General features: G+C 46.3%; 1 long non-coding RNA gene and 1 pseudogene across 2 annotated transcripts; both read right to left on the minus strand.

The window, feature by feature from the left end:
• Positions 1 to 3,802: 3,802 nt before the first annotated feature.
• On the minus strand, positions 3,803 to 15,877 carry LOC127696805 (glycine cleavage system H protein, mitochondrial-like; annotated as a pseudogene).
• A 1,133-nt stretch (positions 15,878 to 17,010) lies between these two features.
• LOC127696204 (uncharacterized) lies at positions 17,011 to 25,235 on the minus strand. 2 transcript variants are annotated; one of them, XR_007980203.1, is made up of 3 exons: positions 24,995 to 25,201; positions 21,988 to 22,143; positions 17,011 to 18,343 (listed from the first exon to the last, which is right to left on the minus strand). It is a non-coding gene; the product is annotated as an uncharacterized LOC127696204 (long non-coding RNA). The 2 variants fall into 2 exon arrangements; XR_007980202.1 differs by lacking the exon at positions 17,011 to 18,343 and having other exon boundaries at positions 19,638 to 22,143; positions 24,995 to 25,235.
• Positions 25,236 to 25,743: the final 508 nt, after the last annotated feature.

Below are 25,743 nucleotides of genomic sequence, written 5' to 3' on the forward strand. Positions count from 1 at the left end.
AGTCTACCTCCCTGCGCAGATCTTTCCGCTAAGCTGCTGAGTTCCTACCAAGGCCTTGCGGCTCCCCGGGGCAGTAGGAAAAAGAGACTTCCTTCCCATCTGGGAATCGACACTGCCCCAGAGCAGATGGCGATACAGGAACTGACCCATGTGGCCTCATCAGCTGATGGGAAAGCGGTGCTCAGAAAGGAAATGTCCGTGGGGTTGCTTCACTGCCACCGGACAGAAAGGACAGGAACCAAGTGCTGGGTCCCTCCAATAACACAGTGCTGTTGGTACAGGAAACGCTTCCAAGTTCAGGGCTCTTTTTAATCAAGTAGTGATTTGCTTAGTAAAAGAAACTTTGGAAAATATAGTCAGCTATCTATCACTGTAACAAATGTCTGAGACTACCAACTCATGACAGGAGAGTACTTCAGATTCCAGAGCACCATTCGTGGCAGAGTGGCTGGGTGGCTGGGTGGCTAGGGATGCTCTACATATTAAAACTGCTCATTTCAAGCAAACAGGACGTCAAGAAGGGACTGGAGTCCCACTAGCCCCTTTAAGGGCGTGTGCCGCAAAGATGTGAAGACCCCCACTAGGCCCTATCTCCTAATGTTCTACCATCTGCTGGCTGTGATGGTGCATGTCTGCCTCCCAGGAGGACTGCAGCTCCAAAGCCAATAGGCCACAGTGAGACACCATCTCAGATGGTTTTCACTGTCTCAGACTGAAGCTTGCTGGAGAGTAAGCCTTTACCATGGAAACCTTTGGGACATATTTAAGCAGACTATAGCAACACTCAAAAAATAACAAACAAACAAAAAAAACCACCACCCATAAAACCAGCCAGCCATCACTCCCTAGTAGGACATCTGCCGCCAAAGAACATTCTTGAAGGCATAGCAGGAATGCTGTGCTTCCCAGACAGCAGGACAGGACTCTAGAGAGAGACACGTGCCGTGCCCTTCGACTTGTTTATCAGCTGCCGAGTCAACGGGCCCCATGGAATGGAATTTCCCAGGAGTCTCTTGGGAGCTTTGCTCTTGAAAAGATTTCACATCGTTCTGACAGCTTATCAGACCACCTCGCTGGAGAGACCATGATCAGTGATGGCAGGAGCCCTTCTTGACCAGTACTGCCAGTACTGTTTAAATCTAAACCTCATATCAGGGGCCCAAAAGACTGGGTGAGGGGTGCTGCCAAGTGTCTTCAGTCTATCCTCTTCCCGAGGCAGCTGCACTGAATAAATCTCTTTTCTCTGTTTCTTCACTATCACTGTCTCTTTAAATGGCTTATTGAGGATGGGGTCCTGGTTTGTTGAGGTTGCCAGGACCCATACGCCAACCCAAACACCTCCTCACATTACCTCAGCTGTGAGCATGCTGGCAGGAACATAAGCAGATATGTGTGTGTCTCTCTACAACATCACGATTTCCTGGATCATTCTCAGTTCACAAAGTATGGGGGTTTCAGAGGCAACAGCTGCCCAGCTGTTTCCACTTTCCTTGACAGCCCTGGCCCAAGTGAGAACAGGCTCTGTTATTCTGATATTATTAATATTTACCTTGTGTGCCTGTCTGTGTATGTCTGTGTTTGTGTGTCTGTGTATGTCTGTGTTTGTGCGTCTATGTGTGTCTCTGTGTGTGTGTGTGCCTGTGTGTGTCTGTGTGTGTGTGTGTGTACAAGTGCTCTCTTATTCCCTCAGGAAGCTGCCGGTGAAGGGGACACCCTTTCTTTCCATGTCCTTTACCTCTATAATCACTGTGGCAAGCAAGACCACTGTGGTCTCTCAGGGCAGGAGTTTAGCTGTGCATAGTGTGACAGTATCTTACATGCTGTGTCAGAATGAGTCTTGACTTATTTCCAGATAAGATGACATTAAGTCACTGGGCAGGGGGTTCTGATGCACAAGGTTTAGTCCCTGAGAACAGTGCTCCTTCTGCTTGGATTCATCCACCCAACCAAAGGTTTTCTTCGGCCCAAGCCCTGGAGATAACAGGAGGAAGACAGAGCTTGTCGCTGGGACCTTCTCCACCTCCACCAGGGCTACCGACTGTTCTCAAGCACAGAATCTTTGAACCACACACCCACACATGTATGCATGGACACACACACAAATACATTTCTCCTAAGGGGACAAACCTTGAAGAAATGTGGCTCTGGAAAAGCCTAGATAATCATGTAAATCATTATGTGACACAATCAAGCCCGGACATTTTCTGCTAAAGATTGTGGTATTGCTGCACTCAGAAGGCGGCTTTCCAAAACACAGATGATTCCCAGCCTTGAATTATTGCAAAACAGAAATGACAGCTTTAAAATCTTTTTTCAAGGAGGGAGGTGATTAGAGAATGGGTGGAGAGAAGAAGGTTTATGGGACATATAGGGAGGGGGCATCTGGGAAAGGGGAAATCATTTGGAATGTAAACAAAGAATATAGAAAATAAAAAATATTAAAAAAATAAATAAAAAACAAAAAAAATTTTGCAGGACATGGTGGTATAAACCTTTAATTCCAATATTAAGGAGGCAGAGACAAGCATATCTCTATGAGTTCAAAGCCAGCCTGATCTACACAGCCACTTATAGGCCAGAGCTACATAGTGAGACTCTGTCAAATGTTTTCCCCCTTCAATCTGGTATGGTGCATGCCTGAAATTCCACTATTCAGGAGGCTGAGACAGGAGGATTGCTGTCTCAAGGCTAGTTTGGAATTAAGAGGAGTAAGACATGTGTTTCAGTGTTCCCATCTCTCCTAAAAAAAAAAAAGAAAGAAAGAAAGAAAGAAAGAAAGAAAGAAAGAAGAAAAGAAAAGAAAAGAAAAGAAAAGAAAAGAAAAGAAAAGAAAAGAGAAAAAATCCCCCTACGGCATCTCACATGTCTAGTCTCTAAGAGGAGTCAGTTCTTCTTTATACTTGGCAACTTTGGCAAAGGAAGGTTGTAGCCCTCAGCACCTGCTCCAGGCTCCCTTGTGTCTGGCTTACAGACATATTCATCAGAATGAGCCATTAGCGCTGTGTGAGAGGAGGGTGCTGGTGCTCCATCATCCTGAGGGGAAGGCGGCACTCACCCACACACTGGGAATGGCCTGTGCCAGACCAGAGCCTGAGAGTTACAAACAAAAACCTGGAAGACCATGGTGCCTTTCAGCAGGTTATTTATCAATAGCGAGGGAAGGCACCTGATGATCAGAACTTTAAAATCCATAAAATCCAAACTAATCACCAGCACACACCTGCCTTGTGTGTCCCTGCAGGATGCCCGCCCTGTGAAGCGTTACTTGTGGATGTTTAGCCTGAGTCACTAGCGCTGGTTGACTAGAGTGATTGAGAATAAGGGTGAACTGCAGCAGAGACAGACAGACAGACAGACAGACAGAGGGGGAAGGGAAAGGGAGGGGGAAGGGAGGTGTGGAAGGAGGGGGGAGGAAGGAGAGGAGGGGGAGGAAAGTTGGACAACTGCTCCTGCTGGAACCTTAGCTCTAACTCTTACTGACTGCTCTTCCAGAGGACCCAGGTTCAATTCTCAGCACCCAGCTGACAGCTCACAATCATCTGTAACATGTGCGATGTTCACACAGGCATGTGCACACACGCGCATGCACACACAGGCAGAACACCAACACACATAAAATAAATAAAAATTGTAAAAAGAAATGGTTCTGATTTTTTTTTGTATTAAAGTTGTTACCAAATATCAATAGAAGTCTGGGCTGTAACTTTTAAAAAGGAAATGTTTTTTCAGTCTTGCGGTTTTGACTTGACAGCAAAGGCATGCGTGGTGCAAAGGCATGCGTGGTGCACGCTAAATTTGGCTCGGTGTTCTTTTTTTTTTTTTTTTTTTTTTAAGAGGATGAAGGTTTTGTTTGTTTTTAAGAGTGTTGCAAAGCCAGTGCTTCATGGCAGGGAAACAACAACCAATACATGTACATGGCCAAACAAAGACAGCGGTCTTCTGCCACTGACACTGCACACTTCCCTGCATTCCCAGGCATTTCCAATGAGAAGACACTAAGTCTCTGGCCAAAATCCAGTGGTGGATATGGGCAAGTTACAACATTATGTAAGATACACTACTGTTATCTTGAATTGTGAAATTCTTATAACCAATAGGTAGGGTCTCACCATGTAGCTGTGGCTGGTCTGAAACTTGTTATGTAGACGGACCTCGAACTAACGTCTGCCTGTTGAGTTGCTGAGATTAAATGGTGGTCCGTCACCAAACCCAGCCTCATACCCACTTGTCACTGCAGATGATCTTAAGAATTCTAAACACCAGAGCTTAACCCCTAGTCTAAATACTTAGAATGGTGATTATCAAAAAGTCTGCACACTGTGTTTATCCGCATCCATTAGGAAGTTAGGCGTGGGTCTTAAGTAGCACTGTCAAGAACGGGTTCTTTCCATCAGTACTGCTAGAAGTTATTTCACGTCCTCTATTCTCCACTAGTTTAAGACAAGCATGCTGGAGGAGGTGGCACCCCAGTTTTATCTGGAAGTAGAGGGGTGCCGTGTCATTCTTCAATGGACTTCACATATTTCTCATGTGCTTCTTCGCTCATTAATTCAGCTCAGAAGGGTCGCCTGGTGTCATCTTGATCAGCCAACCATCTGCATAACAGGATTTGTTGACGAGCCCTGGGTTTTCGGCAAGTGCTTCATTGACTTCAGTTACTTCTCCTGACAGAGGAGAGGAGAGTTCACTGGCAGCCTTCACGCTCTCCAAAGCGCCAAACTCCTCCTGTTTTTACAATTTTGTCCCAACTTCAGGCAGACCACAGTAACATCTCCCAAAGCTTCCCGTGCAAAATTGTTGATTCACACCGTTCCAATACCTTCTTCTGTTGTTATCCATTCAAGTTTCTCTGTGAATTTACGCCTGACAGCAAAGCAGATCCCGTGCATGTGCAGTGAGCCCTCTGCGGTGGCGCTCAGCACCCAGGGCCCTGGCGGGCAGAAGGCCAGGCTGCGCAGGCTGCAGGCCACAGCCTGAATGTTCCTCGCCACTGGCAGCGAAGTGAGCGATGTGATCGGAGGTCGGGAGGGTAACTGCGTTTCTGTCCGTGTGTTCTTGCATACAATGCATTCTCAACTATAGTCTTGAGAACTTGCACAAATTCCCTACAAATAACAAAAAAAAAGAGTAGTTTTCATTATACATCCTTCCTTCATGGTAGTTTTCCTTTCAGAGGATACAAGAGTTTTGTTTTGATCCAGTTATGGTTTTTGGATTTTATGCTTATCTTAGTCAGGGTTTCTATTCCTGCACAAACATCATGACCAAGAAGCAAATTGGGGAGGAAAGGGTTTATTGAGCTTACACTTCCACGTTGCAGTTCATCACAAAAGGAAGTCAGGACTGGAACTCAAGCAGGTCAGGAAGCAGGAGCTGATGCAGAAGCCATGGAGGGATGTTTCTTACTGGCTTGCTTCCCCTGGCTTGCTTAGCCTGCTCTCTTATAGAACCCAAGAGCACCAGCCCAAAGGTGGAACCACCCACAAGGTGCCCTCACCACTTGATCACTAATTGAGAAAATGCCTCACAGCTGGATCTCATGGAGGCACTTCCCCAACTGAAACTCCTTTCTCTGATAACTCCAGCCTGTGTCAAGTTGACATATGAAACTAGCCAGTACAATTGACCCCTTGTCAACTTGACACACAAACACATCATTATTAAGCCTCAACCCTTACTTTCTTATCCATCCCCAAGATCTAAATTACTTTTAAAGTCCCACAGCCTTTACATATTAAAAGTTCAATCACCTTAAAATATCCAATATCTTTAAAATTCAAAGTCTTCTAAAAATTCAAAGTCTCTCAACTATGGGCTCCACTAAAATACTATCTTCCTTCAAGAGGGAAACATATCAGGGCACAGTCACAACCAAAAGCAAAACTCAAACTCCAATAATTCAATGTCTGGGATCCAAATCACGATCTTCTGGGCTCCTCCAAGGGCTTGGGTCACTTCTTCAGCTCTGCCCTTTGTAGCACACAGCTTGTCTTCTAGGCTCCAGCTGCCTGTACTCCACTGCTGCTGCTGTTCTTGGTGGTCATGGCATGGTACTGGCATCTCCAAATCACTGCTATTTTCCACTGTAAGTAGGCTTCACCAATAGCCTCTCATAGGCTCTCTTCATGGTGAAAAGCCTCTGCTCCTATGCATGACCCCTTCAAGTCCTGGGCCATCAATTGCAACTGAGGCTGCACCTTCACCAATGGCCTTCCGTGGCCTCTCACTATGCCAAGAGCCTCAACTGCTCTTCATGACCCCTTCATGCCTTCAAAACCAGTACCATCTGGGTAACTCTTACACAGTACCAAGTCCAGCCACAGCACAAAATACAACTGTGGCTATCTCTGGAACACACTCTCTGTGCTTTCAGAAAACACTTCCAAGAAGATTTCATCTCAGTGATGCTGGCCTCTTCTTAATCACCTCTAATTTCTTAGCTCCAGCTAACCAGCATCAATAGTCCCAGTAACACAAAGGTTTGCTTTAGTGGTTCTGGTATCTTGTTACTCACAGCTGATTCTTCAGCCCCAGCTAACCAAAACCACAGAATCTTCACAATCAAAACATGGCCACTGTAAGAGTCTTTAATCTTCCCTCTGAAATTTCACAAGCCAGGCCTCCATCTTCTGCACTCTTCGTAACATTGTCTTCCAAGCTCCTACAGAAATTTCCACAGCTTTTCTAGCTCAAAGTTCCAAAGTCCTTCCACAATCCTCCCCAAAACATGGTCAGGTTGTCACAGGAATATCCCACTATGCTGGTACCAATTTATCTTAGTCAGGGTTTCTATTCCTGCACAAACATCATGACCAAGAAGCAAGTTGGGGAGGAAAGGGTTTATTGAACTTACACTTCCATGTTGCAGTTCATCACTAAAGGAAGTCAGGACTGGAACTCAAGCAGGTCAGGAAGCAGGAGCTGATGCAGAAGCCATGGAGGGATGTTTCTTACTGACTTGCTTCCCCTGGCTTGCTCAGCCTGCTCTCTTATAGAACCCAAGAGCACCAGCCCAAAGGTGGAACCACCCACAAGGTGCCCTCACCACTTGATCACTAATTGAGAAAATGCCCCACAGCTGGATCTCATGGAGGCACTTCCCCAACTGAAACTCCTTTCTCTGATAACTCCAGCCTGTGTCAAGTTGACACGCGAAACTAGCCAGTACAATGCTGTTACTTTATCATGAAAAGCAATTAATTGTCAAGAAGATAAAAAGCAGGCTTGGGCCCCAAAAGTGGGTGAGACAGGAGGAAACAGAGAGCCCCGTGGGCTACACTGTGGTGGGCGAAGCGGAATAGTGGAATTCGCTCAACAATCAAGTGCACACTTGCCTTCTGGATGACATCAGAGGCCTATTATTTTAAGGTAAATAAGTTAAAGAGTTATTGGATTGACAATCACTCCGTTTCATTTAAATTTAGCTGGTGTGCCTGGAAGATACTGTAACACATCAAACACCAAACAAATAGAGCACATGTGTGGCTATTTTTCATATCCTGAGACTCGGCATGGTCATCCATGAAGTTCACGCTTGAGAATTCCACAACTGAGTTATCAAAAGTAAATAAATAGCCCACATTATAATGTTTTTAATAAGTTTAGAATTTTGTGTTAGGCCTCATTCATAGCTATCATAGGTATATGTGGCCTGTGAGCTACAGTGAGTTGTGGACCAAATACAATAAATGCATTTTTAACTCACAAATATTTCTATTTACAAGGGGTTCCTTTGGGCATAACACTACTATAAACTGAGTAGCATCCGTACTTTTTGAAAATTGTTTGTTGTTGCTGTAACTTATCAAAAGCATCGGCTAGAGATGGGTAGGAGAGGAAGAACGATCAGGAGTCCATGACCAGTCTTGGCTGTTATCCAATTCGATGCCAGCCTGGCCAACCTGAGAGCCTGTCACAGAAAAGGAACAAAGATTAATGCTGGGTCAAGTCGGTAGGGCCACACTGAGGACTAGGGTCACAGTTCTCACTCATCCAGTACCGCCATTAGCTGGGGTGGCGCAGTGGGCTGGCTCTGGGTCAAGTTCTTAAACTATTATCTCATTAAAAAGCCAATAAGCAAACAGGTCTGCTCTTCTGTCTAGACCAGAGAATGATCGATAATATAATTCTGGGGCTTTGAATGAGTGAGTTTATTATGGATACAACAAAAGAAAGTAAAAACAACTGGTAAGTAGCAGATCAATAGAAGCAACAGACAGCAACAAAACATGGAAGCAGGCACTTGCGACACTTGCGACATCCAGCAGAGATGACCAGAACAGGCAGATGAGAGTGCAAACACGGGAACAACACTAACATCAAATCAGAAACTTACAAACATCCAGCAGAAAACACAGTATCAACACTAACATCAAATCAGAAACTTTACAAACATCCAGCAGAAAACACAGTATCAACACTAATATCAAATCAGAAACTTAACAAACATCCAGCAGAAAACACAGTATCAACACTGACATCAAATCAGAAAGTACAAACATCCAGCAGAAACAAGTGGAAACAGCCTGGGCTGTGAACTGCAGCTACCGATTCAGCTCTCTCTGTGGACAAGCATCCTGAGAGTGGGCTGCTGATGTCTTGTTCCACTGCAGGCATATTTATACCAATGGATACAAAATGGCAGCCTCTGATAAACATGGCTTCCTTTAAGGCTCTTCTCCGGAATACAGTGTTTTCAGATGGGCTGTTTTGGTAATTTCTTCTCTGCATGCCACCCAATCCAAACAAAGGGCCTTTCTGGGCGCTTTGAGACAAACATGCTCAAGAGTAAAGTGGGAGAGAAGAAACTCTCGTGGCAGAGGCAGCATGTTGTGAGCTCAATTACCATATGACGATTTGCTACTGTAATGTACATTATAGCTACCCTCAGAGGGCCAAACATCTCCTTAAAAGATGTATTCTTCCTTGCAAGATAAGAGGAAAGAAAATTAGAATTATCATGAGGGCCTAGAAGAAAATAACCAATAAGTCTGTCGGGAGAATAGGGATCGATTCACAGCAAGACAGACCTGTTTGGATGCCATCTTGCAGAGTTTTGATTTCAGGGTGTGAGTGCATTCTGGGAGAGAGGTCTTTGAAAGGATGAGGCAGCTTTAAAAGCCAGTATAAGCCAGTTTGACGGTGCATGATTTTAATCCCAGTACTCAGGAGACATTGGCAAAAGGATCTATGTGAGTTCAAGGCCAGCCCGGTCTACATAGCAAGTTCCAGGACAGTTAGGAGTACATAGAAAGACCCTATCTAAGAAAGAAAGAAAGAAAGAAAGAAAGAAAGAAAGAAAGAAAGAAAGAAAGAAAGAAAGAAAGAAAGAAAGAAAGAAAGAAAGAAAGAAAGAGAGAAAGAAAGAGAGAGAGAGAGAGAGAAGAAGAAGAAGAAGAAGAAGAAGAAGAAGAAAGAAAGAAAGAAAGAAAGAAAGAAAGAAAGAAAGAAAGAAAGAAAGAAAGAAAGAAAGAAAGAAAGAAAGAAAGAAAGAAAGAAAGAAAGAAAATGGAAAAAAAGCAAGGGTGTCCGTTCTACACCTGGAGAGTCAGGGGTTGGAAGTATTAAGGACGTTAGATAATGTTGCCCTGGATACAGACTGCTGATCTATTGACATTTTACATGTTTAATCTTGTTCTTAGAACATGGCTGGCGCTCTCCTTCTGTGAGTCACAGAACAGCTTCCTTTCTGTGAATATGGAAGAACTCTTGTTTCATGGTGGGGACAAATCTGAGTTTTCTTTTTTGAGGCCTTAACACTGTATTTGACCTTCCTATCCTTATTTGATTCATGATAATTTGAAAGAGGAGAAAGGACTTCTGAACCACGGGGCCCAGGCCATCATTTTCTGTTTTCTCCAGATTGAACAGCAGCTTCTAGAAAACAATGTATTCAAAGCTGTATTTTTAAACTAAAAAATCATCTTTGGAGTCAGGTGCCATGGTCCACACTTATAATCCTGCCCCTCAGGAGGCAGAGTCAGGTGACCCAGTCAAGGTGACCATGAACTGCAGAGTGAGGGGGCCAATGTCTGGGCAGCAGAACCTCTGACTCAAACAAACAGAAAAGTAACTTTACTACTAACCACAATGTGATAAAATCCTGTCTGACCAATGATTTCCGGTCAGATAGAAATGTTAGCATCTGTAAAGCGCACTGGTCGGGAATCTCTGTACTCTGTTTAGTATGTGTGACTGCCAGAGCTCCTATAACTTCTCCAAGATGCCAGTTTCCCAGTCTCTTCTTCCCCTTTCACTTTTGGCTGTCCTAGACCTGCTTTGTAGAACTCACAGAGATCCTCCTGCCTCAGCCTCCCAAGTGCTGGGATTCAAGGGAGGTGGTGCTACCATACCCAGCATCTTCCTCTAACTTTAAATTTGTTTTTATCTTATATGTATGAGCATTCTATCTGTGCTTATATATGCACCACATGCTTCATGCAGTACCTGAAGATGCCAGAAGAGGGTTACGATACCCGAGGATCTAGAGTTGTGAACTGCCGTAACCCAGAGAGGCAAATCTGGGTCGTCTGCAAGAGCAGCCAGGGCTCTTAGCCGCTGTGTCACCTCTCAAGGGCCCAGTTCTTTCAAACTTGTCCTCTCCCACCCCACCAGGGTCTCACTATGTGGCCCTGGCTGGCCTGGGACTTGCAATGCAGACCAGGCTGGGCTCAAAATCACAGAGATCCTCCTGCCTCCAGACTCCAAGTGCTAGCTTAAGAGTCATCTGCCACCAGGCCCAGACAGTTCTCTCTTTTATAAAACAATTGTCTCTGCAGTGCTGCAGGTTGAACTGAGAGCCTCAACTCACTAAGCGAATGCTAAACCACTGAGCTACATCCCCAGCAGCTCAGTTCTGTGGGATACTGATGCACACAAAACAAAACCAGTCTTGGGGAACAGATCTGTTTACCCAACATTCAAAAAGACTGAGAGTTTCAGATCACAAACCAAATAAAACCCGAACCAAAAAGATGAAAAATCCGATTGTGAAAAGCTAGATGTGCTCTATTTGTTTGAAACCCGGACATCTTCAACAGAGGCACCAGTCACTGGTTTTCTTCCCCACCCCTCCCCATCCTGAATCTTCCTTACTGAGACATGAAATGATACCCTGCCACCGACCATACCTTGCACCTGGTTGCATCTTACCCAAGGTGAATTGTGACAGATTGTGTGCCAAGTGTTTCCTGGATGGGGAAGAAAGAGTAAGGTTCACAGAAGAACCGAAAAACAGTTTCCTCTCCTCTCACCAGGGCTTGCCAACCCACACCCTTTCTCCATCTCCTCCCTTGCTTTCCTTACTCCCCTCTTTCTCCCTCCTCTCCAGCCCTTCTCCACATCTTTATGTTGATTTTGTTCTTTCTCTTTCTCTGTTTCTATGACATGCTCTCTTTCTTGATCTCAGTTTTGGAGAGCAATAAGGATTTCTTTTAGTTGGACATGGTGACACATTCCTATGACTTCAGGAGGCAGGGGCAGGTAGATTCCCAGGCTCCTGGACAGCCTGGACTAAAAACAAATAAAAATAATAAACAACAAACCAAGGGGCTGGAGAGATGGCTCAGCAATTAAGAGCAGATGCTACTCTTGCAGAGGATCGGAGTTCCGTTCCCAGCCCCTACATGGTGGTTCACAACCATCTCTAACTTAGTCCCAGGAAGTTCAAAGCCTTCTCCTGACCTTTAAAGGACCAGGCATACACAAGCTAAACAGACTTACATGCAAGCAAAACACCCATATACATAAAATAAGTTTAAAAACCAACCAAACAACACTAAAGATTTGTTCTTTGCTGGGATAGTCTCAGAATCTGAAGAGCAGGAAGGAAATTAGATTAGTTGACACCTCGTGGTTTCATGGATAAAACTATCTATCTCATGAAACTTCGGTAAAGATTCACTGTTTAAGAACATGTAAAGAATGCAATAAATGTTGGCTGTAATTATTTAATATTCCTACATACAATGAAACCACCAACATCATAGCAACAGAGACAAGAGTTCAAAATACCAGAGCTAAAGCTCATCTGCGGCACCTCACCACCTTGTGTCCTGGTTGGAATCAAACACGTCATGGCAAAGTTTGAGTTAGTGCTTCTCCAGTGAAAAAGCATGCTTAGGCATACCGGTTCAGAAGCAGAGGAACAAAGAACAGACCGCCCTGTGCGCTTTGATGCATTTTGACCCGCAGCAGTGTGGGATATCTCCAGAACGGTACAGAGGGCAATTTGATGTCCCCGCCTTAGAACTTTCTCCTCCAGGAGGGCTTTTCTGCAGGAGCTTCCTTGAAGACGAAGGAACACGACACTCTACTATTCTTGGGTTTCTTCAAAAAGCAAACCAATAGCATCCAGGGTAATAATTTTGGGAGGCATTTTCTTGCGGCTAGTCTTGGAAGATGAGAGGAAATCTGGCAGTATTCAGTTACTCCTGGCAATCATGGGACCCGGCAAGCAGGAACCAAAGGGACTGCCCAGAGGCTGGGAAGGGAGCCCACACTGCGGTGCACCCTGAAAGTTCAGGCTGAAACTCTGACACCTTGGATTTGACACCAAGGCTTTTGGGAGATGACTCTGGATGGCTGTGCTTGTGACAGTGGTGTCCTCATGCTGGCCTTGTCCCCTGAGTGAAGGAACTCCAACAACAAGGCCAACTGTACTGTCTTGTATCCAGCATCAACAGTGAGAAACAAACACCTGTGGTGAAACCACTCAACCTGTGGTATTTGTGACAGGCCCAGCCAACTGAGACAAGGCAAGTGGCCTCCCATCGTCAGAGGCAGGTGGCAGAAGGGTTAACAGAACATCCTTGCGCTAGCCTACCACGAGAAGGGTGGCAGTGTGACCGTTGAAAGCAGGCATGAAGAGGAGGACATGTGAGCAGTTTTGTAAAACCAAAGGAAATCTCAATGTATCTCAAAATTAGGAAGTTTTATTTTTAGAAATTGCAACACAAAACCTCACTGTTCTCTTGCTATCAGAACAGTGGAGATAGAGTTGGTGGCCGTGCAGGAGTAATTGCTACCTTGGAGGCTTCCACAGCTGCTGCTGGGACAACTCTTCAAGACCCCTCATTCTGTGGCCCTGAGTCCTGAGGCCGAGAGCAGGAAGTAGGACATGTCAGCAGGAAGAAGCCTGTTCTGCCTCTGGGAAAGCAGGCTTTCTTCTAAAAGGAAGCTCTTAGGCTATGCAGAGACCTAAGAGGAACTATTTAAGCTAGTCATAGCATCATGTGCCTTTAATCCTAGCATCTGAGAGGCATAGGCAGACAGATTTCTGTACATTTCTGGCCAGTCGGGTCACATAGTAAGTTCCATGACAGTCAGGGCTACAAAGACCTTCTCTCTCTCTCTCTCTCTCTCTCTCTCTCTGTTTTTTTGGTTTTTTGTTTTTTTTTTCCGAGACAGGGTTTCTCTGTGTAGCCCTGGCTGTCCTGGAACTCACTCTGTAGACCAGGCTGGCCTTGAACTCAGAAATCCGCCTGCCTCTGCCTCCCAGAGTGCTGGGATTACAGGCGTGCGACACCACCGCCCGGCTCACGTGTGATTTTAAAAGCGGGAGCTGATGGAGGGTCCCGCTTGATCTCAGTCTTGGTCAAAATCCATTCCACACTGCTGTCCTGGACATCAGGAGTGAGCCGTCCAGGGAGAGTGCCTCGGGCAGACTGCTGGGCAAGCACGGCAGGGCCTTTCCACGTTATTTCCCCAGCCCAAGGCTGTCGCCTAGAGCAGTGTCTAGTTTGGGATGTGCAGGAGGGACCCCAGGAAATGCCTTACTGCCCTCTAAGGCTATTGAAAGGGAGCCATCATTCCGCTCGAGGCTACACAAAGACAGGGGTCTGAGTTGAGGGCTTCTGGGCTCCTAGAAGATCTTGTATTGCAGTGTCCAGAAAGGCAGAAAGAACCATTAGTTCATAGAGACAGCCCTAGAGAATGTGGCTGAGGGACATGGAAGAAAGGGGGGAAAAGAAAATCCACGTAGCCTAGCCTGAGGTCCACGAGCAGACCCAGCAAGAGGCAGGAAAGCCATAGCTGTCTCACTGAACCTGGGGAGGCAGACTGCGGGACGCTGTAGAGACCTCTCTCCACATCTTTGCCAGTCCCGCCACTCTGGGTGTTGGCTTTGGGAAATGCTGGCTACAGAATGAAGAGTGCAGGAAGATGCAAAGGTTAAAAGCACAGCTCCCCACTGGGTGTGGAAGGGCATGGTAGTGCACACATGATTTTAATCCCAGGCTTGAGAGACAGAGCTGAAATTAAGGCCAGCCTGGTCAACAGAGTAAGCTCCAGGACAGTCAGGGCTACACAGAGAAACCCTGTCTTCCAAAATCCAAATAAATAAATAAATAAGGTAAAAATTCCCCAAGGCTAAGGATATTCCCGTCACACCTGAGTCACTTAGTGAGGACAACATGACACTGCTGGGCTCCGGAAGAGACAAGGTCCTGTGCGAGCCCTGACAAGGGGGTTTAGTGAAGGAAGAGGGCGCACCATGATCAGCCTCTATAGTCCTAGCGTTGGAGGTGGCAGAGGGCTTGAAGTTGGCAGCTAAACAGGTACCATTGTCTATAGATGGCAGAGAGCTAGGAAGGGAGCCCAGGAGGGTCTCTGTGGCCTCTGCAGCAGCATTTGGAAATGAGGTGTGAAGCAGGAAACACTCCCACTGCCAGGCAGTGGTGGCACACGCCTTTAATCCCAGCACTTGGGAGGCAGAGGCAGGCGGATTTCTGAGTTCCAGGCCAGCCTGGTCTACAGAATGAGTTCCAGGACAGCCAGGGCTACAAAGAGAAACCCTGCCTCGAAAAACAAACAAACAAGCAAACAAAAACAAAACAAAAAACAAAAACAAAAAAAGAAAGAAAAAAAAGGAAACACCCCAACCATATAGGCAGAAACCTCAACCTGGGAAGATCTAGGGATTTTGTTGGGATCCTTTTGAGATTGGATCTCACTAAGTTGAGATTGCTTTGATCCGTGAATCTAGAATTAAGCAACACTCTGTTTAAGATGAACAAAGGTGAGCTGGAGAGATGGCTCAGTAGTTAGAAGCACTGACTGCTCTTCTAGAGGTCCTGAGTTCAATTCCCAGCAACGACATGGTGGCTCACAACCATCTGTAATGGAATCCAATGCCCTCTTCTAGTGTGTCTGAAAACAGTGCAATAAATAAATAAATAAATAAATAAGATGAGCAAAGGCAGAAGCTCAGAACAAGAAGTTAATTGGCTACTCACAGAGCCAAAATACAAAGCCAGGACAAATAGAAGGACATCATTATTCTATGCTTTGGGAAATTTGTATCTGTCTTATGATCTCTTTAGAGGAGAGATCTTTTTTTTAGAGTCTTGTTCAATGGGGCCTTGTGTAGAAGCCAAGTTTAAAACCATTTCCTCCCATAATTTGTATTTACTATGACAGTCTTACAAACGTAAAGCGAGCTCCTGGGAACCAGTCTGATTGTAATGCCAGCCCAGTGGAGAATATCCTAAAGGATAGAGAGTGTGCAGGGGAATGTTGGGAGATGGCTAAGTTAGATACAGAACAAGTCAATGTGCATCCATAGTAATCAAACTAACCTTTCAGATCTTTTATAGACTCAACCGTGCTTTACAGAGCCCTGTGGCTAACAGGTCAAATGCAGGCAGAGGTCCCAGTGAGAAAGAACACATGGTAGGAAAGAATCAGATGCACAGTGCTCTCCTTTGACCTCAATGTACACAAGTGCTTGAGAGCATGTACACACAGACATGCACACACTAAACAAACAAACATAGGTAAAACAAACATATTTTTAATAAAAGGATTGGAGAAATGGTTCAATGGTTAAGAGCACTATTTTTCTTGTACAAGACATAGGTTCAGTTACCAGCACCAACATGGTCATTGAAATCATCTGTAACTCCAGTTCCAGAGAATCCCATGACCTCTTCTGATCCCGATTGTTGTATTTATAAAAAGATAATGAGAAGGGAGATATATTCTATGGAGGTATGGTGGGGTGTGGGTGAAGGGGGTGCCTCAGCAGGCCCATGCCAAGGCATCCCTTCCCCTGAGGAACCAGACACACGATGGTACATATAGAATAGAGTTTATTCTGGGCATGGGGAGGGGAGTTAAGAGTGTAACAGAAGCAGAGAGAGAGAGAGAGAGAGAGAGAGAGAGAGAGAGAGAGAGAGAGAGAGAGAGAAGAGGAGGGGGAGGAGGAGGAGAAGGAGAAGAAGAAGTCAGGAGAGGAGAGGAGAGAAGAAAAAGAGGAGGAGAAGAGAAGAGAAGAGAAGAGAGAAGAGGAGTAAAAGAGTGGAGTAGAGGCCGGCCATGAACACACGGAAAGAGATGGGAGAAGGGAATGGGGGAAGGAGGAGGAAGGGAAGCAGGGAAAAAGCTAGGGAGGAGCAAGATAGCAAGAGAACAAGAGAACGAGGAGGGGGTAAGCAGCCCTGATTACAGTGAGTAGGGCCTACCTGGTAACCATGTTACCAGGTAACCATGGGGCAGAGCTTAGACAGAATGCTAACATTCCCCTGTTTTGGATTAATTAAAAAAGAAAAAATTAGAAAGAGATGGAGAAGCAGGAATAGTGTTGTCATGACATCTGACTACTTCCTGCTGGCACTGGGATGATGATGTGTCTCTAGGAAACCTAGAATAATGGGTATGGGGATGTTTGTCAAGTCTTAGAGTTGTCTGTCTCCATGCTGTCTATGAACAATCTGTGGATAGACCTATCCACAAGAAGGAACAAGTCCAGTAGAAGCGTCTGTGTCTGTGAGAGGAGATTGGAGCACCTGTAGGTTACTTCTCTGTAGATGTCCTGGAGGTAGTAAGCACTTGGTCTTGACAAGATGCTGAAACAAACACACACACACACACACACACACACACACACATTATAGGTAAAGAATAAGGTTAAGTACGTTTGGGAAAAAGAAAATTTTTCTTAAGATGTACATTTGAAACCCAGAGGAATCCCACCCTCTAGACTAGGTAGTAAATGGGAACTTTAGGCAGATGTACTTAACTGGGTGGAGTCTATTTGGTCCATGAGAGGTAGATCTGAGTGGGTTTCCTGTAGCTTATACATTTACAAAATAGATAACAACATGCGTTAACAACATGTACAGTCTTTAGGAACTCAGATAATGTTAGGACAGTGGCATAGCAAGAAGAGGAAATATGAAGCATTTAGTCACTGGAAACCAAGTTTAGGTAAGGAGGTAACACTGCATCTGTGAAGGCTTACATCTGAACTAGTTGCCAGAAAGGAGTTTAGGTAAGAAGTTAGGTCTATTTCCTAGCTGTCAAAGTAGTCAGAAATCTGGGGAGTAAATAATCTAGCAGTCATATATCAATTAAAAAATGACAGAGTCCACTAGCCAACAGTTCCCTGTGGTCTCTGTGGTGGTCTCTATAGTAACGGGCAGAGTCAGTCTGGCTTTCAAGCCCAGAGACACGGGACATTTTTCTCTGTGCAATGGATACATGTGACATAAGAAACAAATTACATTGCTTTAGAAAAAAATATGTAAGTCATTTGACTCAGGGTATCCAGTTTTGTCCACTGTGTTTCTCAGTAGTTAAAACACAGTCTAGGCAGTGTCTTGAAGCTGTGTCCAAATCTTCTGAGACCTTGTGAGACCTAACTATTAATGGTTTTGGGAGATTCTGTCCATCATAGACTTAAATGTATTAATAATTAGCAGACTTCTGACAAGATTGAGGGCTATATTGATTGGTTATATATGAATAGGGCACACCAAAATTTAATGACAGTAGTGAAAATCACCATCTGTCAAGACAGGATAAGAATGAGAATCTTTTTTTGTTGTTGTTGTTTTTGTTTGTTTGTTTGTTTTGTTTTGTGGATTTGGTTTTTTCGAGACAGGGTTTCTCTGTGTAGCCCTGGCTGTTTTGGAACTCACTCTGTAGACCAGGCTGGCCTCGAACTCAGAAATCCACCTGCCTCTGCCTCCCAAGTGCTGGAATTACAGGTGTGTGCCACCAAGCCTGGCTTAAGAATAAAAATCTTAAGCGACTTTGGCAGGTTGTGTAAGTAGAGAGACTGTGGTGACAGAAAGTGAATTTGTCCAGGTGGGTCCAGGCCTGTGCTGGGGACTGTGCAGGCAGGCAATGAGCGCAGGCCGGGGGCGCGGGCACACATCTGACGAAACAGACTGTAAAGAGAGCAGGCCTGTTTGCTGAGACAGGCGTGCACGTATGGCTGCTGCTGCCTTCACCTTGACACAGCAGCAGCAGTGTGTTTACTTCAGCCGAGCTGGGCGGGACTTCCTCCCAGAAGCCGGAAGTCGTGGCGCAGTGCTTCTGGCTGTTGGAGGCCATGGTGGGCCTGGAAAAGGAAGCACCGGAAGTAGCATCTGTATCCCAGCAATGTGCATGTTCTTCTCACGGCCACTGCTAACCTTCGCTTTATAAGTCCCAGGCAGAGAGAGGGAGAGGGAGGGTCTCCCTTGCTTTTGCAGGAAGGTGGCTTCTCAGACAAGGCAAAGGCTGCAGGCTGCAGCGGACAGCCAAGCAGCGGACAGCCAAGCAGGGCAGAGAGGCAGGAGCCCCTCTCCCGAGCGTGCAAGTACAAGGGCAGCAGGTGGTCGAGCATGTGGGAAAGCAAGTCTCACAACCAGATTCCTTGGCAGGATGCAAGGGGCAGGGCCAGGCCTGCTTTTCGGGCGGCAAACCCGTGGAACCAAAGGCTGAGTGGCCAGTGGGAGTGGGCAAATGAGGGAGGGGGGTAGGGGGAGGCCTAGCCTTGGGTCATTAGCGAGAAAGTGCCAGTTCAGTGGCCATGTATTGATATCGTTTTCTGTTAACTGTGAATTAGACCTGGACATCCCAGTAGGTAAGGACGAGGTGGCGAAGACCAACCCGTGGGTGAGACACGTGGGGGCTGGGGGATGAGCTCTGGGACAGTGCCCTGAACATACAGAGAACAGTTTATCCAGGCCTAGCCTGGGATTCTCAGCCTCAGGAAAGAAACTGTCTCAAAAGGAGAGAGGAAGATCTCACCCAAGGGGAAAAGTCCTAGAACGAGGGTCAGTGGAAAGGCCCTATGTCTCCATTCTCAAGGGCAGTATAGGAGTAGCTCCGAGCTCAAGGACTCTGCCCCGGGACCATGCAGACATTTACCTGACCCGTGTGGGGAGGGGGCTTACCAGATTCCCGAAGTTCATGCTAGCAAGCGTGGATCCCCATGTGAGAGCAGGGGTAATGGAAACCTGCAGAGTTTCTAATCCAAGTCACAACACCAATGTTGTGCTTATAAAAAGATAAAGAGAAGGGGGAAATGTTCTATGGAGGCTTAGTCGGGTATGGAGGAAGGTGACTCAGCAGGTTGGTTGGGGGAAGGGAATGCCTCAGTCAAGATGGTTGTAGAGGCAGAGACAGAGAGGAGTAGAGACTGGCCGTGAGCATGTGGAGAGAGAGGGGTAAAAGGAATGGAGGGAGAGTGGGAACAAGAGGGGGGGCGGTGAGCAGCCCCTTTTATAGTGGGCCAGGCCTACCTGGCTGTTGCCAGATAACTGTGGGGCGGAGCTTAGACAGAATGCTAACACCTGTGGGTACCAAGCACACACATGGTATACAATACACATACAGACAAAACACTCAAAATAAAATGAATCTATAAATGCTTTTTTAAAAAGATGTATTTATTATATGTAAGTATGTACACTGTAGCTGTCTTCAGACACACCAGAAGAGGGAGTCAGATCTTGTTACAGATCAGATGGTTGTGAGCCACCATGTGGTTGCTGGGATTTGAACTCAGGACCTTTGGAAGAGCAGTCAGTGCTCTTGACTGCTAAGCCATCTCTCCAGCCCCCTATGAATGCTTTTTTTTAAAGAAAAAAAAGGTAAAACAAAAGATGAGGGGCAGGCTTTCCCTGAGATAGCCCAGGGCTCAGGACACCTGTGGATGGAAGCAGAGAACTGATGCCTAAAAATCATTCCCTAACCTCCAGTCGCGCACAGACACGCCAAGAAAATTAAAATGTAACAGAAAAGTGCCGTTTGTGTTTTGATGTGTTTTATTTTAAAGCAGACCAGGTTGTTACATAACACTGAGTCACGAGGCTGTGAACCACCATGCAATAATCTTTTTGCTGAGTTACTGAGTTGAGGATTTTTTTTCTTAAGCAGGGGAAGTGAGGGACTAGATGACTGTCCCCAACTAGGAGAACGGAAAGAGCAAGGGTGGGAGCCTCTGACACCCATTCAGCCTGTCCTTGATTGTCCCCTTGATTGTCCTTTCCACTATCAATCTTGCATCTGGTAGTGTCCTCTGTGTCACCACTCAAGGACCCTTGAGCTAATACTAGATTCCCAACATTATGGGAGACTGGAACACAGACCTGTCAGGTAGGCGGATCAGATGCTAGAGCTTTGTTCGGGACAAACTGAAAATATCTAACATTTTTAATGCAGTGAAATATGTACCACTTAACCACATTTAAGCATCCACTTTGTGGTATTAAGTATATCCGTGTTGTGTAGTCTCCCTTGACATCTCCTTACCCACAATGTCATCTCTCCAAACTCAAAAGTGGATGGGAATTCCCATTCCTTTCTCCTGGTCCCCACTCTGCCTGTGTCTTTGAGAGCTCACTATCCTGCGCAGTTCACATAAGTGATTAGTCAGGCTGACTCCATGACAGGCTTCCAAGAGGAAGTTCAAGACAGTGCAGCTAAAAACCCAGGCTTCAGGCAGAGAGTCAGAAACTGTCCTGCCACCTGGCCTGAAGCAAGGACAATGGGTCTGCGGCTCCAGCCGGCCCCCATGCCCGGGAATGGGTTCCCTAAAGTGCTTTAAATCAGGCCTGCATGCCCTCTTGGTTGTCTCTCTGTCTTGATCATGGGAGACAATGGACTTCTGCAGAAGAAAACACTCTTTGCATTTATATGCCTTTTGAGGTTAGGGTGTCATTCTTCAGTGAATCATGGACCCTGACATTTGGGGGTCATCCAGGATTTGATAGAGACCCCCCTGGCCAAATAGTTGAGTGTTTTTCAAATCGTACATCTGGGCATCTGGTTATCTTTTGTCTTGTCTATATCTGTTTCTGATTCGGGTTTAATTCTGTTTCCAGTTTAATCTGGAGGTCAAGAGGGACAAAGCGGACAGGTATTTTGTCATCTGGCCAGGGGCAATAGAGGACATTCCCAACAGCCTGCCAGAAACTGGAGAACTTGCTAGATCTCGTCTGGATTCTGAACCTGCTGTGGGGCTCCCATGCGCAGGAAGGAAGACCCGCAGAGACAGCCTTTTGGTTTTGTTTCTGCTTTTCCTGGAATGTCCTTATGTGTCTGTGTGTATTCTGCTTGTGATTATTGTCCTCTCGCACACATTTTTCTTGGATTTCTAGGACAGAACAGGCCCAGAGCACTGGGCTTGGTTCTGAACCATTTTAAGGACTTTTGCAGAGTCACAGAAGACTCAGTCTGGTTGTTCATCTCCACACACTAAACATCTCTTACAGGAGGAATGAATGGCCCACCTATAAAATAGAATGGACTGAGGAGGGGACTTTCCATCTCCCCATCATTTATAGGGCACAGGTTTAGTTTATGAGGCCTGGGGCCTTGATGTTTCCCTCCCACCCTTCTTCCTCTAAAGAAGGGTAGGCCTCAGCCCCCTCCCCTGCTCCCCTTTGTGCTCCTGAGGAGGATCTCTGTCCCCCTCCTTATGTTCCTGCTGGTGCCACTGCTGGCCCTGCCCAGCCAGCACAGGCCGAGGGAGGAACAGTCCCTGACTCTAAATGGAGTCCACCACACACTTGGGCCCATACTGCCCAGAGGGTTGACTCTCCTGTGGCCTTGCCTCTTTGGGCGATGGGACCCCCAGATGCTCAGGGGAGACTGTTCATGACATATGTGTCATTTGCCAATGATGAACCTTGCAATTAGAAGTTACAAAACTCTCCATTTTCAGAAGGCCCATCAACTCTCACAGGTCCTCTAAATTCAATCATTCTGACCTACCTGCCCACCTGGCATAACTGTCAGCAGCTGTTCCAGATCCTCTTCATGATGGGGAAGAAAGGATTACGGGAGCCACAAAGAAATTGGTTCCAGGAGCAAATGGGCTGCCCACTCAAGTTCAGGCTGATACTCATGCAGCCTTTCCTTGGACTCGACCTGGTTGAAATGTTAACACTGCTGTTAAAGATAAAGACAGGTCTGCTGACAGATTCTGATGGGAAGCCTCCAAAAAGCTGCCAGTCAGCCCACAAATTTATCTGAGGTGAGCCAGGTGATGCAGGAAAAGAATGTCCCCAGGGAACACCTAGAAAGATTTTTGAAGTATATAGGACTCATACTGCTTTTTGACCCGGAAGCCAGAGAGCACCAGTCAGCTGTGAACAAGGCCTTTGTAAACCACACTGCCCTGACATCCGTTGAAAGCTTCAGCCACTAAATGGCTTTGCTTTGCAGCCTGCCTCTGGCACCCAAAAGCCAACCTCTATTTTCCTTTGAATGGAAAGACTTGCAGAGAGGCTTCAAGGGACAACTGACTTGGACATGCCTGCCTCAAGGATTCAAGAATGCATACGCCACATTTGAGGAGGCACTCCCTGAGGACTTGGGTGAGTACTATGGGCCCACCCCCAAATAACTGTGTTGTGGATGGGCCTGGTGCTGTTCTTGTGAACCAATCCCCTAATGAATAAAGGAGCCAATCACTGGGTGAGTAGGCGGGACTTCCAGGTTGTACTGAAGGAGAGAGGAAGCAGGAGAGAGTTGAGTCCTTTTTTGGAACAGGGACAGTAGAGGGCTAAGATGTAGCTGCTAGAGTTTCCTAGTATCATGATGGACCCACAAGGATCCACCACTGGAGGGATCAGATTTTAATAAGACTTACAAGATTAGGTTTTAGTTGTTGCACCCAGAGATTGAGTTACCATTGTTTCTGAACTAAGTTTGTGTGGTATTTTCCTTCACACAGCGTCTGGGTTCAAAAGAGAAAGGTACGGTGGCCAAGAGCAGGTTTGCCTGAGGTACTCCACAAAGGCCACGGGGGATTTGACGCACGGGTTGGCCTGGTAGCTACTCACCAATGGAAACCTAGTGAGCTGGGTGGAGAGACTGCGGAGTTCAGAGTCAGAATCTCCATGAGATAAAAACAGGTCGGCCATTGCCTGCCAGTACATGGCCAGCCAGGCCACCAGGTCAGAGGCACAAGTGTGGGAATGAGCTGGTTCAATGTTTTTAATATTTCCACTAAATAACTGTGCTCCAGTATGTATTGTGGGCCCCCAACTTGAAGACATGCCAGGAGGTCACAGGAGACTTGCAACAGGACCTGAGTCAACTTGGCTACTTAGGGTTGGCTAAGAAGGCTCAGCATTGTCAACTTGAGGTCACTTCTCTGGGGTACATATTCAAGGGGCGGCCAGCCAATGCATGCTGTCTGACTCCCCAGAAGCAAACCATCCTTAGCATTCCAGTCCCATGAACCTAAAGACAAGTACTGGAATTTCTGGGGTCTGTTAGTTTTTGTAGACTTTGGGTGCCAGGGTTCACTGAGATAGTCAAGCTGTTCTATGAGGCCACCAGGGACTAAGAAGATAAAATAAAATGGACCCTGAGATGGACATGGCTTTTAAGACTCTAAGAAAAGACTTATTAGAGTCACCACAATTGGCCGTAATGGTCATTCACAAACCTTTCCAACTATATGTAGATCAGAGAAAGTGGATAGCAAAAGGGGTCATCATTCAAACTTTGGTACCATCAAAAAGACCTGTGGCTTATTTATCTAAGAAGCTGTACTTGATGGCTCAAAGATGATCAGCCTGCCTCCAGATCATATCTACTACTGCCCTGCTAGTCAAGGATGTTGACAAAATAACTGTAAGGCAGGAATTGAGGAGACCCTCAAGAATCTACCCAGTTGGTGGCTGTCCGATGCCAGACTGGATTAAAAGACATAACCACAGGACTCTGAAACCTCACTGGAATGGACCTCACACCATGATCCTGACTATGCCTTTGACGGTTAACATGGACAGGATCAGGACGTGGATACATCACTCCCACATCAAGCCTGCCAGGAGAGATGATCCAGCAATTGAGGTCCCAGCAGAGGAACTGCTGTCCATCCACTGGAACTGTGACTCTAGTGTTCCTGGTCCTGCCTGCTCGCTGTTTACACTTTGCTGCACCAACCACTACCCCCTTACTATCTGTCTACCCCAAGAGATGATGCACCAGCAACTACCCCTTTACTATCTGTGTACCCCAGGAGATGATGCACCAACCACTACCCCCTTACTATCTGTGTACCCCAGGAGATGATGCACCAGCCACTACCCCCTTACTATCTGTGTACCCCAGGAGATGATGCACCAGCAACTACCCCTTTACTATCTGTGTACCCCAGGAGATGATGCACCAACCTTGTCAAGTTCACTCACAGTGGCTGGGAGGAAGGCCAATTAGACTTCCAGTTCTTAACTCCTCTCTACCCAAACTTGATGCAGAATTATTGGTTACCAGACAGGGACACTGCATTGGAAATAAGGTGCCCCCAGCCTATTCCCACCTCTGCATCTCTGCAACCACACTGCAAACCCTACTGTTGCAGGACACATGCTGCCCCCAGAGAACACTTGGTAGGCTTGTACCTCAGGGCTTACTCCATGCATTCATGGCCTGGTTATAAATACAACTGAGGATTTTTATGTTCTTGTACAGCTTGTACCCAGAATGACCTCTTACTCTGGGGAGGATTTCTTCAAACAGCTAGCACCTCCAACCAATTGGGTTAAAAGGGTGGCCATTTCTACTGTGTTACTAGGCTCTCTCCTTGGCACAGGGCTGGCAGAAGCTACAAGTGTAGGGGCCTCAGCCCTAATACTCCAAGATAAAAATTACAAAGCCTTGTGGATGGCAATAGATGTGTCTTAGTTAGGGTTTCACTGCTGCGAACAGACACCACAACCAAGACAACTCCTATAAAAACAACATTTCATTGGACCTGACTTACAGGTTCAGAGTTTCAGTCCATTATCGTCAAGGTGGGAGCATGGCAGCATCCAGGCAGGCATGGTGCAAGAGGAGCTGAGAGTTCTACATCTTCATCTGAAGGCTGCTAGCAGAATACTGACTTCCAGGCAGCTGGGGTGAGAGTCTTAAAGCCCACGCCCACAGTGGCACACCTACTCCAACATGGCCACACCTTCTAATGGTGCCACCCCCTGGGCCTTGCATATACAAACCATAACAAGATGCAGATACACAGGAGATGGAAAAGTCCATCATGGCCTCCACGGCCCTGCAGGATTCCCTGTCCTCCCTGGCAGAAGCACTCTAACAGAACAGAAGAGCCCTAGACGCACTGTTCCTCCAGCAGGGAGGACTCTACACAGCCTTAGGTGAAGAATGGTGTTTCTACATTGACCACTCAGGGGTGGTCAAAGAATTCATGGCCTTAGTCAGAAAGAGACTACAAGACAGAAGAATAGAAAGAGAACAGTCTCAGGGTTGGTATGATTTCTCTTCAACTGGTCTCCTTGGCTGACCACCCTTGTCTGCCCTGACCAGTCCTCTTATCCTATTGATGTTAGTATTGACTTGTGGTCCCTGCATAATCAATGCTTTAGTTAAGTTTGTTAAGAAACAGATTCCCACCATTCAATTGGTGATTCTCAAACAACAATGTCAGCTCATAGAAATATCTCAAGGATTCGAGGTGGCCCAAAACTGAAGGAGAGAATGAGATGGTTAGGCTGACTC

This window comes from Apodemus sylvaticus, chromosome 11 (assembly GCF_947179515.1).
Source record: "Apodemus sylvaticus chromosome 11, mApoSyl1.1, whole genome shotgun sequence".
Taxonomy (NCBI): domain Eukaryota; kingdom Metazoa; phylum Chordata; class Mammalia; order Rodentia; family Muridae; genus Apodemus; species Apodemus sylvaticus.